General features: G+C 50.3%; 2 protein-coding genes across 2 annotated transcripts in view; one reads left to right on the top strand and one right to left on the bottom strand.

Annotated features, from left to right (window-relative positions):
* The window catches only part of WEE2 (WEE2 oocyte meiosis inhibiting kinase), a gene marked incomplete at its 5' end in the record, with an annotated part of 40,296 nt that overhangs the window by 686 nt on the left and 25,841 nt on the right, over window positions 1-13,769 (top strand). The gene's annotated exons all lie outside the window — the stretch shown is intronic.
* Window positions 1-13,769, bottom strand: part of DENND11 (DENN domain containing 11) — a gene marked incomplete at its 5' end in the record, with an annotated part of 29,278 nt that overhangs the window by 14,892 nt on the left and 617 nt on the right. The window lies entirely within an intron of this gene.

Below are 13,769 nucleotides of genomic sequence, written 5' to 3'. Positions count from 1 at the left end.
GACTGCTCCTCAAAACAGGTTTTCACCCAAACCCTGAGTTCAGGAGTCACAAACTCAATGAAACAACAGTTGCTGGAAACCATAGGAGAGGAAAGTGCCCTTGTACTCAGGTGATGTTTGCAGGTTTCCCATAGGTATCTGGTTGGCTACTGTGAGAGCAGGATGCTGCATGGGCTCTGGCCTGATCCTGCAGGCTCTTATGTTCTTATTGCATGTTCAATGCCATATGTCAGCCAAGCAGTGCAACAATATACAGTGGTACCTCGGGTTAAGAACTTAATTCGTTCCAAAGGTCTGTTCTTAACCTGAAACTATTCTTAACCTGAGGTACCATTTTAGCTAATGGGGCTTCCTGCTGCCGCCACGCCGCCGGAGCACGATTTCTGTTCTCATCCTGAAGCAAAGTTCTTAACCCGAGGTACTATTTCTGGGTTAGCGGAGTCTGTAGCCTGAAGCGTCTGCAACATGAAGCATCTGTAACCCGAGGTACCACTGTATGGTATGCTACCACAGAGATTTGAAGGTAGAGAGGCTTGGCTATTATGCATTATTCTCCAGTCCTGCACATGGCAGCATTGAAAGGGAAACCACAATGATGGGAGGCTGAGGAATCCCTTGGTCTTTTTCTGTTTTTATAGCTGCTCCATGCAGTCGTCCAATACCTGGTGTCAGTGACAGCAAAGCATCAATCAGCAAGAGGGAACTTGCGCACATGGGTCTAATAAGGTCCTCCAGACCCCCCACATCAGGCCAAGCCACAGTCCAATATAGGCTGAAGCTGACCCAGATGGAAGCAACCCAAAATATTTTGCAACCCAAGTCCAAGCAGTGAATGGTGCCCTGTTTCCAGTCAAAGCGCACGGCACACAAAGCCAATCAAAACATTTTGGCACCGCAAGCAGAAAAGTCCACAAAAGTCTCTCCCATTTCTCCCCTGGCAGTGAAAATACAGTCATAATAAATTAAATAGTGAACAATTTGCTGCCCTTTCATAACTTCCAGAATCAACCACCTGAGGCGACTGCTTCATTCTGTCTAACAGTGGACTCAGGTAAAGGAAGGACAGGGGTCACTGCATAGTTATTCTTCTGGGCGGGGAAGAGAGGTGCTTCTGCACTCTTCCCACAAACAGCAAATATCTGGGTCACACCTGCACTACACATTTGAAGCCTTATCGTGCTCCTTTAAACAGTCTTGACCCTTGGTTTCCCACAAGTGGTATCATACCAATTTAAATGTAAAGTGCAGACGAGTTCCCAGTTAAACTTTTCCCCTTCCCTCTTTCAGCTTCTGCCTCTCCCTTACGTTCTGCGGAATGCACACGCAACGATAAAGCCAAAACAACAGCATTTACAAAATGGAGTGGCATGCGCATCGCTGAGGAGATGCACCCATAAATTACTCCCACAACCAGGGAGGATTTGATTTAAATCAAATCGATTTAAATCACGATTTAAATCATTAGTCAGTAAGACTTGATTTAAATCTTTTTTTTCTTTTCTTTTTTACAAAAAGACTCATTCTTGCTGGTATAATCTTAATATTTACAACCAGAGGAAGGTTTCGTTTTTGGACTAATGCAGTTATATAAAAAATGACTGATTTGGTTATACTATTAGAAATACATAGAGAGATAATTACGAAATTGTCTTGAGGTTTAACAAGTGAACTGTTTATATTTGGACAACTTTTCTGCTGTACTTTATTGGAAGGAGAAAATAATCATTTCCTTAATAACAATTTAAACAATTTAACTAACAATTTTAGTTCAGTTAAACCATTTATTTAACTAAAGCAATAACATTATAGCATATGTATCCATGTTTTTGTTTGTTTGTTTGTTTTAAAAAAGCTTAGATGGAGTTTTAGCACACATGAAAAACTTAAAACAAATCCTTATTTCCTGATGAATAGAGTTTGGACTATAATGTAACTTAAATAGAAAACTATCTTTAGAAAGATTTTTCCTTCCAAAGCATTTTATTTTAAAAATCTGATTTAAATCAAAAAAATCTGATTTAAATAAAAAGAATCCAATTATTATTATTATTATTAATCATTGATTTTTATCCACCCTGCCCACAACCCTGGCACAAGTGCACTCCATACCATACTCATAAGAGCTACGGACGCACTGACACTATGGGAAAAGAAAAACGCTTCCCACAACTAAACAAGGTAGTTTAAACAGCGGGGATTTGGGTATCACTGCAAGTTCTACCCTAAGGGAAGAGGTCTAGATCTTGGAGAGGAGCACAATAGTACCCTCCTACTGCAGTTCACCTGTAACTGGTATTTGTGCTGCCTCTGATACGTTCATACTGTACAGTTACACGCTTTAAGCAGCCATGGCTTTCCTCGAATAATCCTAGGAGCTGCAGTTTGTGACGGGTGCTGAGAATTGCTAGGGGACCCCTATCCCCCTGACAGAGCTGCAGAGTTCTCAGAGTTCTCTGCAAAGAAGGACTGAGTGCCAAACCACTCCGGGAAATGTTCGCTGCAAATGTGGCCACAGTCATCGTGAATAGTAGCCGCTGATGTCAACTGATAATGCATGTTTGCAGGGGATAAGGAAAGTCCTCCACAAAGTGACTAATTCTGACATCAGGAAGACTTTCAATTGAGCCCAAAAGCAGAACTTGTACAGCCCCAAGATTAGAATTGCAAATTTGTGGTCAGGGAAATAGCAGCAAGGCAATCCAGACTTTACTTCCTCCCATTCCTCAACATTCGCAAAGAACGTAACTGGTAAGGCGAAAGGGGAGGCGGAGAGAGAGTCTGTTGATGTTGTCATTCGCTTCCTTCCACAGAAGAAGAGGCAAAAGAACTTTGTCACATGAGGGGATGTGAGAAAACAATGCATGGTGTTTCTATTTAAAACTGCTATCCTAGCCTGTGTGATATTTAAGCTACCATTTCGTCATTAATCATTTTATTTTTTAATATCTAGAAATGACATCTTGCTATAACTTCCTTGTACTTTTAAATGCATTTGTATTTGCATATTTGGACAGCACTGCTGCTCGACTGTTTGTGCAAGTAGACATAAATCCAAAAACTGTAATTTGAATTTTTCACTAGTGCTTAACCCATGGATACTAAAAACAAAAACAAAAAACCCCACTTCTCACTGTAGCCTGGTTGAGGCTGGTACTGTCAGCGAGCCTGTCTACATTCATAAATGACCAACAAATGACTCCACCATTTCTTCGAAGACATCCAAGGGACAGACTTGCAGCCAAAACTCAGGGAAGGCAACAGAGGGGACAAAACGATGTGGGCAAAGTTGCAGGAGAATACAGTGACATGGGAAGATGCCTTATACAGTGGTACCTCGGAAGTCAAACAGAATCTGTTCCGGAAGTCCATTCGACTTCCAAAACATTCGGAAACCAAAGTGTGGCTTCCGAAAACAGACGTTCGGGTTCCAAAGAAGGTTTGCAAACCGGAACACTCACTTCCGGGTTTGCGGCATTCGGGAGCCAAAACATTCAACTTAAAAGGCATTCAACATCCAAGGTACGATTGTACTGAGATCAGACCAATGGTTCAAATAGCTCAGTGCTGCCTACACTGACTAGCAGCAGCTCTCCAAGGTTTCAGACAGGACATATTCCCAGCCCTACCTGGAGATGCCAGTAACTGAGCCTAGGGCCTTCAGGATGCAAGACAGGCGTTCTGTCACTGAGCTGCAAGCCTTCCCCAAACACGTTGTGGGAAATTAAAATGGTGGCTAGATTCACCTACCATGCACTGCTTGGGAGGACCAAACTGGGGAGGGGGAAAATAAGAAGTGCTGGGGGGCAGGAGCCTGGGGCAGATATCAAGCACAGGCCGTGCCAAGATGCCCAAGGATCCCAGATGTTGTCCCTAGCTAAGGACAATGTGACCATAACTGACACATCACTCCATTTCCCAGAACAGAGAGGGGAAGGGGTCAGTGGCAACCACCAGCTATGACTGTCTAGAAGGCCAAGCCAAAATATGTAGACTCTGATAATAGCGCAATTATGTCTGCTTCCTTAGAAAAGGAAGAGCCCTTTTGGTGGTGGCCCTAAACCTATAGAACAATCTCCCCAATGAAGTACACTTTGTCCCAACCTTAGGTGTCGGGTAAAAACCCAGTTTTTTTGCTGGACTTTTAGAGGGTGGTGGATTAAGTCATTGTTATGATATTGTTAATTATGTAATTTACAGTAACTGCTTCAATGTTTCTGTTTATTAAGCATTGTGTTTTTCCAATATTATCTTTGCAATCAGTGATCATTTTTGGTAAAGGTATAGAAATCTCTTAATGAATTATACGCACAGATTCATAACACCGAACACATATGAAGTCTGAAGTCACCCTCCAAGCACTTCCAACACAGAGGGAGAGAAAAGGCAGCCTCACCAAATGGGAGGATTAGAGACCACCATGCTCCTTTTGCAAGTACTTCTTTCCTCAATCCGCCCCAAACACAGCAGCCATGCAGACACCACCAGAAGCAACATCCGGAGGACGATCTAACACGCCATTGCATACCTATCCACGACCTTTTCATTACAGGTTTCATAATCAACCCAGCAGATTTTGCACCACATGGCTCGGGAATTTGCAAGGCATTTAAAGAACCCTTGAAGTTACCGTATTTTTCGGACTATAGGACGCACCGGCCCATAGGACGCACCTAGTTTTCAGGGGGGGAAATCAAGGAAAAAAATATGATTTCCCCCCCGCAGCTCTGGGAGCAGCGGACAGGCTGCACGCAGCCTGTCCGCTACTCCAAGACCTTCTCCCTGCTTTTGCGGGAGGTGGCGGAATTCCCCCACCTCCCGCAAAAGCCCACAGGAGCCCCGCGCGACTCCTGCGGGCTTTTCGACCAGGAGGGAGAAGGGACTGAAACGGCCAGTCAGTCCCTTCTCCCTCCTCGGGGAAAAGCCCCCAAGAGCGGCGCGCTCTTTAAAGGGTGCGCGGCTCCTGCAGGCTTTTCTAGGAGGTGGGGGAATTCCCCCCCTCGTAGAAAAGCCAGCAGAAGCCGCGGAGCCCCTTTAAAGAGCACGAGGCTTTTGCGGGCTTTTGCGGGAGGTGGGGGAATTCAGCCATCTCCCCCAAAAGCCCAAAGGAGGGTTGGAGAGTAGCGGGAGGGCGTCGCGCGCCTTCCCGCTGCCCCCCATCCTCTGGGGCTGGCGATGGGGGAAGCGCTGCTTTCCCCACCGCCAGCCTCGAAGCCGGGTTGGAGGGTAGCGGCAAGGCGTCGCGCGCCTTCCCGCTGCCCCCCATCCTCTGGGGCTGGCGATGGGGGAAGCGCTGCTTTCCCCACCGCCAGCCTCGAAGCCGGGTTGGAGGGTAGCGGCAAGGCGTCGCGCGCCTTCCCGCTGCCCCCCATCCTCTGGGGCTGGCGATGGGGGAAGCGCTGCTTTCCCCACCGCCAGCCTCGAAGCCGGGTTGGAGGGCAGCGGCAAGGCGTCGCGCGCCTTCCCGCTGCCCCCCATCCTCTGGGGCTGGCGATGGGGGAAGCGCTGCTTTCCCCACCGCCAGCCTCGAAGCCGGGTTGGAGGGTAGCGGCAAGGCGTCGCGCGCCTTCTCGCTGCCCCCCATCCTCTGGGGCTGGCGATGGGGGAAGCGCTGCTTTCCCCCACCGCCAGCCTCAAAGAGCAGACTCTCCTGGCTTCAGCGGAAGCAACGCGAAGCCTCTGGAGCGCAGGCTTTGGAGGCTTCGCATTGCTATCGCTGAAGCCGAGGAGTCTGCATTCGCTCCATAGGACGCACACACATTTCCCCTTCATTTTTGGAGGGGAAAAAGTGCGTCCTATGGTCCGAAAAATACGGTAAGTGCTCTTCAAGCGAAGCATTAATTATTGAGCTTCACAAAAGCAAGAAGCCACTCCACAGTCTCTCAAGCAAGGCCAACTCAAGTGGCTAAGACAGAACTGGATGCATGCATGTAAACTGCCTTGGCTGAGCGTGGGCAGAGATGTGAGCCATCAATACCTGAATTAGGACCAAATAAGATATAAGCTACTTGAACGAACTTGTTGAAGGCAAGCGTGGCATCGGTCAATGCTACAGGTTAGCCTGCATAAAGAATCAGCTGCCACACTGCCCAATTCTTTAGCATTTTCGCTCATGTTCAATAGGACATTATTCCATACAAGCAGAATTGTAGGATACCCTGGTCATTTTAGGAAGGCCTAAAAAGGCTAAATAAGAGCATAAGAGCCATGTTAAAGGTAAAGGGACCCCTAACCATAAGGTCCAGTCGTGGCCGACTCTGGGGTTGCGGCACTCATCTCACTTTACTGGCCGAGGGAGCCAGTGTACAGCTTCCGGGTCATGTGGCCAGCATGACTAAGCCACTTCTGGCGAACCAGAGCAGCGCACGGAAATGCCGTTTACCTTCCCGCTGGAGTGGTACCTATTTATCTACTTGCACTTTGATGTGCTTTCGAACTGCTAGGTTGGCAGGAGCAGGGACCGAGCAACGGGAGCTCACCCCGTCGCCATGTTAGAGAGGGCCAAAAGCTTATCACAGTTTTCACCTGGCAGATGCCCCTAGGATTCTTGCAAGCAGAAGCCGAGTGCAATTGCAGTCTCCCCACCTGAGGTTTCCAGAAACTGGTATTCATACTGCCTCCCATAACATGACCAACCTGGCTGGTAGACACTGATAGACTTATCCCCCATGAGTTTTATCTAATCCTCTTTTAAAGACAAGCTGGCAGCTGTCACCCTATCTTGCAGCAGCTATGATGTTATCTTTTTTATTTAGACAAAACGTTTTGTTTTTTTACTTAAACAGGCTTTTGGCCTACAAGCTGGGTTGTGAATATACTAGTTTTTTTAAATGACTGATTTTTTTTACCTGTCTTGTTTTTTAATGGTGTATTTCACAGCTATTATCTATTTTTAATATATTTCATTGCATTATTGTTGTTAGTTGCCTTCAGTAACCTCCAGTGAAAAAGCAGGAAACAATTTTAAAAAACAAAACCCACACAATTTGCATATATTTCCAAATAACTTGTTTAAACTGTTGAAAACCTGTCACATATTCATGCAACAGGATGTAGGTAAAGGACACAACACAAGAAATGAGGAAATATTGAGCCACTCCAAAAAGATTCACGCTGCAGAAACTTCACAGTGAAAATGGTACTCAGTTTTGCTTATCCTTATAAAAGCAAGGCTGGGCTTAATTCTTCCTGTTAATGTTCAAAAGCAAAGGTAACTCCAGGAATATGCTGCAATGCCTTTAAGTATGTGCAGAGTATTTTTCTCCCTACCAGCCAAGTAACCACAAACAATCCTTGTATAGTTGGAGTTAAAGAGCAGGACGTCCAGGATCAATAGCATTTGGGAGCTTTCTGACGCCATTTGCAAACCGGATAAACTATTGCTGGCACCCCACAACCTTTCCAATGGGCAACAACAGAATTCACCCATTTCAGTGGAAGGGAAAGGACCCTTCTGGTTACAGGGAAGGGCTTTGCAAGCACACTGGTGACCTCTAACAGGTTTCATACTATATCTGCTTAAGAGGAACATCCTTCCAACTACTCCTAATTGGTAACATTCATACAGAACATAACAGAAAACATATCTTCAACTTTGCAGGTGAGAATGCAATGGGGTCTGACCCAAGGCCCATCTAGTCCATCATTCCGCTTCCCAGAGTGGCCAATAAGACACCTTTGGGAAGCCCACAAGCAGGGCTTGAAGGCAACAGCCCTCCCTTGTTATTTGGTCTCCAGAAACTGGTAGTCTGTGGCATATTGCCTCAGAACAGTATGGCTCCGTTTAGCCGTAATGGCTGGTAAGACCCGCCTTCCTCCGTGAATTTGTTTGATCCTCCCCAAAAGCTACCTAAACAAGCCCACAGCCCATTGATACATTCTGCGGCAGCGCATTGTGTAAGGCACTGCAGTGCTTCCGGATGATGCTGGACTACAAATCCCATCAGTCCCAAGCAGCATGGCCAATGGCTGTGGATGATGGGAGTTGTAGTCCACCAATATCTGGCTACCCTGGTTGCAAGTTAAGATACGTAGTGAAAAGCGGTACACTCTTTCTGTCCATCCACAATCAACACCCATCAATGTAATTGGGTAATCCCATACTCAAGTATTACGGGAGATGGAGAGAGAGAAATCCCTTCATGTCTGCCATTAAGAGCAGCAGAGACGGACAGACCAACCTGGGCATCTAAGGGTACTAGGAAGTCCTCTTGGGACAGCTCCACCAGAACAAGCACAACTGTGCACTTGTGCAATTCAATGACACTTCCACTGGAATATGTCCCAGAGAATCATGCCCCATGTTCACGGATGCACCAGTGGGGAAGGGGGGGCCATGTGTATTTTTCACACCAGGCATCCAAATGCTTTGGGAGAAGTCCCTGGAGTGGTACCCTGAAGTTGCACTTTGAGAGGTCAAGGGTCAATGGTGTAGGCCCTACTGCTTCTAACAGGGCCTCTCTGAATGCAGTGGGTAGACAACGTATGACTCTATCTTCTTCCATCGTCTGGAGATGTCTTCCGAGGGATACCTGTGTGGAAGGGGGATGCTATGCAATTGGGGCAAATATGGCACTGTCCCACAAGCCTCAGTTTGCCCTCAGCCAGGCCCCACCTGCCTGCCTTGTCTGCTTACAACCAATCAGACCTTTCACCCTCAACGGGCATCATCAACTACCACTGTTATGTACTGAGTTGAATAGGATCCAAACTGTAGCAGTCTGATTGGTCCTAGAACAATAGGATCCAAAAGGCAGCAGTCTGATTGGTCCTAGAACAATAGGATTCAGAATGCAGCAGTCTGATTGGTCCTAGAACAATGCAGCAGTATGATTGGTTGGCAGGAACCACCCAATCCTGCTCCAGATAGAAGTGAATCCACAACCTGATTGGCTTACAGTAGAATTCCAGAATTAGCCAATCATGTGCAGCCCATTGTGTAAATAATGTATATAAAGCAGATACTGTGAGGGGACATTTATTCATTCCTCCTCACCACTATGAGCTGAATAAAGAGCATGAAATCACTTTGCGACTCTGAGTATATTTCACTGGCGACGAGGATGGGATCCCGCTGAGCTGACTGCCACACACAGCACCGCAGCACCGCCAACTGCCGCACCGCTGCCTCGCACCGTGTATCCAGGCTTCAGCTCCGGGGCACAAGGAACTCAGAATGGCAGCCAACAGCAGCTTCTCGCCATTCAACCCAGCATCTGGAGACTGGGAAGCGTACGCCTCCCGTTTCACCTTCCTCCTAGAAGCCAAAGGGGTCACCGACGAAGAAGACGCCAAGAAGAGGGCGATATTCTTCAGCGTCTGCGGAGAGGAGACGTTTGAAATCGCCCGGGCTCTCCTTGCGCCTGAAGACGTCGCTACTGTTCCATACAAAACAATAATGGAACAGCTGAAGGGGCACTTTTCGCCGCAGCCCTCAGTGGTGGCTCGTCGAAATGCCTTCTACGCAAAGCGGCAAGCCCCTGGGGAAACCATAACTGGGTTTGTGACCTCTCTCCGCCAAGCCGCCCGGTTCTGCAACTTCTCAGAGCTGGAGAACATGCTTCGTGACCGCCTCGTCGGTGGCCTGAAGGATGAGAAGCTGCAACGGCGCCTCTACGCTAAGAAGGACCTAACGTTCCAGGTCGCTCTGGAGGAGGCCCTGGCAACAGAAGCTGCCGAGAGGTCGACCCAAGAGGCACGGCCGAGCCTGCCATCCCAACCGAGGGTCCACCATGAAGACCTCACCGACGACTCAGGATCCGACAGGGAGGAGGTGCACCGAGTACAGCAGCGCACTCAAGCAGCGCACAGACCACAGCTGCCTCGACGAGAAGGAGGGAACTGCGCAAGCTGCGGGGAGAGTCACGAGAGGAGGACCTGCCGTTTCCGCAACGCAGAGTGCAGGCAGTGCAGAAAATCGGGACACATCGCCCGGGTGTGTCGGGCTCGGCCCACCCGACACCAGGCATCAGATGACCAATCCAAGAGCCCCAGGTCCCGGGGCCCAACGCACCAAGGCAACTCGACGGAGCTCACGGACTTCCAGGTATACCAGTTGCCCCACCCCAACGTAGAGAAAATTTATGTAGAGGTACAGATAGAGGGGGCCCCATGCCGCATGGAGCTTGACACGGGTTCAACTCTATCCATAATCTCGGCAAGGACCTTAAGGAAACTGTGTCCCACTGGGGGTCCCAAACTCAGGCCGGCCCCATTCACCCTCCGGGACTTCCAGAAACGTAAGGTCCCCACAATGGGGGTGGGGACCTTCAGGGTGCAATACCGAGGGCGGACGCGGCAACTGGACTTGCTTGTGGTCAAGGGCCCCTACATTAGCTTACTGGGATTGGCATGGTTTGGACCACTGGGGCTAGCTGTCACCGGGGTGAACCACACTAGCTTACAAGTGGACGTGGACGCCATATGCAAGGAATTTCCAGGGGTTTTCGATGGGAAATTGGGACAGTATACGGGCCCCCCCATTGCGCTACAGCTTGACCCCGCAGTACGACCGGTCAGGCTCAAGGCCCGCCGGGTCCCGTTCGCCTTGAAACCCCGTATAGACGAGGAATTGGACCGACTCGTAGAGCAAGGAGTGCTGGAGCCGGTGCCTAATGCTCCCTGGGAAACCCCAATCGTCACACCCGTCAAGCCTAATGGTTCGGTCCGCATCTGCGCAGACTACAAATGTACCATAAACAAGGCCCTCACGGCCCACGCATACCCAGTGCCAGTGGTCAGCCATGTCCTTGCCACCCTGGCTGGGTCGAAAATTTTTGGCAAGCTGGACTTGGCCCAAGCATATCAACAGCTGCCAGTAGATGAGGCCACAGCAGAGGCACAGACGATTGTGACGCACAGAGGAGCGTTCAGGGTAAAGCGGCTGCAATTCGGTGTCAGCGTGGCACCAGGCATATTCCAGAATATAATGGACTCTCTCCTTAAAGGGATTCCTGGCGTCACCCCCTTCTTCGATGATGTGTTGATTGCCGGCCCCACACCAGAGGAGTTTGAGGACCGCCTCCGCACCGTTCTGCACCGTTTCCAGACGGCGGGTCTCAAGGTGAAGCGGGAAAAATGTCTACTAGGAGTGCCTCAGGTGGACTTTCTGGGATTTATGGTGGACGCAGAAGGGGTCCACCCGACTGGGGACAAGGTACGGGCCATTTGTGATGCCCCAGCGCCCAAGAGCAAGACTGAACTTCAGGCCTTCTTGGGACTATTGAACTTTTACCATTCCTTCCTTCCCCACAAGGCGGCGGTAGCGGAGCCCCTACACAGACTCCTGGACAAGCGGGCCCCTTGGGTGTGGGGCCAGCGCCAGGAGGCCGCATTCCAGGCAGTCAAGGACTTGCTTGTCTCAAACTCGGTCTTGGCACACTTCGACGAGAGGCTGCCGGTGGTGCTAGCATGCGACGCCTCACCCTATGGCATTGGAGCTGTCCTGGGGCACCAACTCCCGGATGGAAGAGAGGTACCGGTGGCGTACTTTTCCCAGACACTCAACACAACCGAGCGGAACTACTCGCAAATCGACAAGGAGGGTCTGGCAATCGTAAAGGGAGTAAAAAAATTCCATGATTTCTTGTACGGGCGGCCCTTCACCGTGGTGACTGACCACAAGCCGTTGCTTGGCTTGTTTGCCCCCGAAAAGCAGACCCCCCAAGTGCTGTCTCCTCGCGTCCTCAGGTGGTCAATTTTCCTTGCCAGCTACCAGTATGCACTGATTCACCAACCTGGGAAGGCGATGGGCCATGCGGACGCCCTCAGCAGGCTACCACTACCGGAAACAGGCCCTGACCCAGCACCTGCACAAGAGGTTATGAGCCTGGAGCTGCTTCCCGACCGCCCCATTCAGGCACAAGAAGTTGCACACCATTCCAAGAAAGATAGGGTCATCTCCCGGGTCCTGGACTGGGTGTGGAGGGGATGGCCCAGCAGCAGCCCCGGGCCAGAATTCGCCGGCTACACAACCCGCAAACATGAACTGTCGGCCCACAAGGGGTGCCTGTTATGGGGAAGCAGAGTCGTTGTTCCCCAGCCCCTCTGCAAAAGGGTCCTCACAGCCCTACACGAGACACATCCAGGGGTAGTAAGAATGAAGGCCCTTGCCAGGAGTTATGTGTGGTGGCCGGGGATCGATGGAGAGATAGAGGCCTGGGTCAAACACTGCCAGGCCTGCCAAGAATCCCGCCCAGATCCCCCAAGGGCCCCAGTCCAGTCCTGGGAGTCCGCCCGAGCACCATGGTCACGCCTGCATGTGGATTTCGCTGGCCCCTTTCAGGGGAAAACATTCTTCATAGTGGTGGACTCCTACACCAAATGGCTGGAAGTCGCACTGGTACCGTCCACTTCCACGTCCGCAGCCATCCGGGTACTACGCAGGCTGTTTGCAACCCACGGGCTCCCTGACACTCTCGTCTCAGACAACGGGACTGCATTTACGTCAGGAGAATTCCAAACCTTCACAGCGCAGAACGCCATCCGCCACATCCGTTCGGCGCCGTTCCACCCTGCCACCAATGGCCAAGCAGAACGCATGGTGCGGACCACCAAGGACACCCTTCGCCGCATGACGCAAGGGGACTGGGAGTACCGCCTTGCCACATTCCTTCTAGCACAGCACAGCACCCCCAGCTCAACGACTGGCCGGAGCCCCGCTGAACTACTAATGGGTCGGCGCCTTGCAATCAGATTGGACCGCCTTCACCCCGATAGAGCTCAGGATGAGGTAGTGGTGGGGGAAGGCAGGAACCCCCGGACCTTCGAGGCCCAGGACCCAGTGTACGCAAAGAATTTTGGGGCAGGCCCAGCATGGGTACCCGCCACAATCACCAGGGTCACTGGCCCCGTGTCGTACGAGGTGCTAACGGATGGGGGGCAATGCTGGCGCCGCCACTGCGACCAGATACGGCGACGATTCCCGGGAGAAAACCAGGAGGAGGACAGGTCAGAGGAGTCCCAAGGGAACAGCGGGGCAGTGAGGCCCATAGAGCAGGAGGGGCCAGCAGGAGAGGCAGAATCAGTAAATACAGAGAGGACCCGTGAGGCCGAAAGGACACCGGAACCAGAACCACGACTGAGCGAGCCGGTTGCACCAGACCAAACAGCCGCATCACAGCCAGCATCCTTGGAACACGAGCCAGAACCCGGAGCCCGGACCAGGGAACACCCCAGGCCACAACGCACACGTAGGCCGCCGGCATACCTTGAGGACTATGAATGCGACCTCCCGGGCAGGACTGGAACTTAGAGGGGAGGGGTGTTATGTACTGAGTTGAATAGGATCCAAACTGTAGCAGTCTGATTGGTCCTAGAACAATAGGATCCAAAAGGCAGCAGTCTGATTGGTCCTAGAACAATAGGATTCAGAATGCAGCAGTCTGATTGGTCCTAGAACAATGCAGCAGTATGATTGGTTGGCAGGAACCACCCAATCCTGCTCCAGATAGAAGTGAATCCACAACCTGATTGGCTTACAGTAGAATTCCAGAATTAGCCAATCATGTGCAGCCCATTGTGTAAATAATGTATATAAAGCAGATACTGTGAGGGGACATTTATTCATTCCTCCTCACCACTATGAGCTGAATAAAGAGCATGAAATCACTTTGCGACTCTGAGTATATTTCAACCACTGAGGTGGCTGCCACAAAGGGCATCCATGACTCACAGAGGGTGGAGACACTATTAAGTTTTCCATTAGGAAAAGCCTGGTGGAAAAGCAAACAGGTGCAAGTCACCTTCCCTGCCCAAGAATTCATGGCTGATAT

This window comes from Podarcis pityusensis (assembly GCF_964106645.2).
Source record: "Podarcis pityusensis genome assembly, chromosome: 10".
Classification (NCBI taxonomy): Eukaryota; Metazoa; Chordata; class Lepidosauria; order Squamata; family Lacertidae; genus Podarcis; species Podarcis pityusensis.
This window is presented reverse-complemented; position numbering and strand designations above follow the sequence as displayed.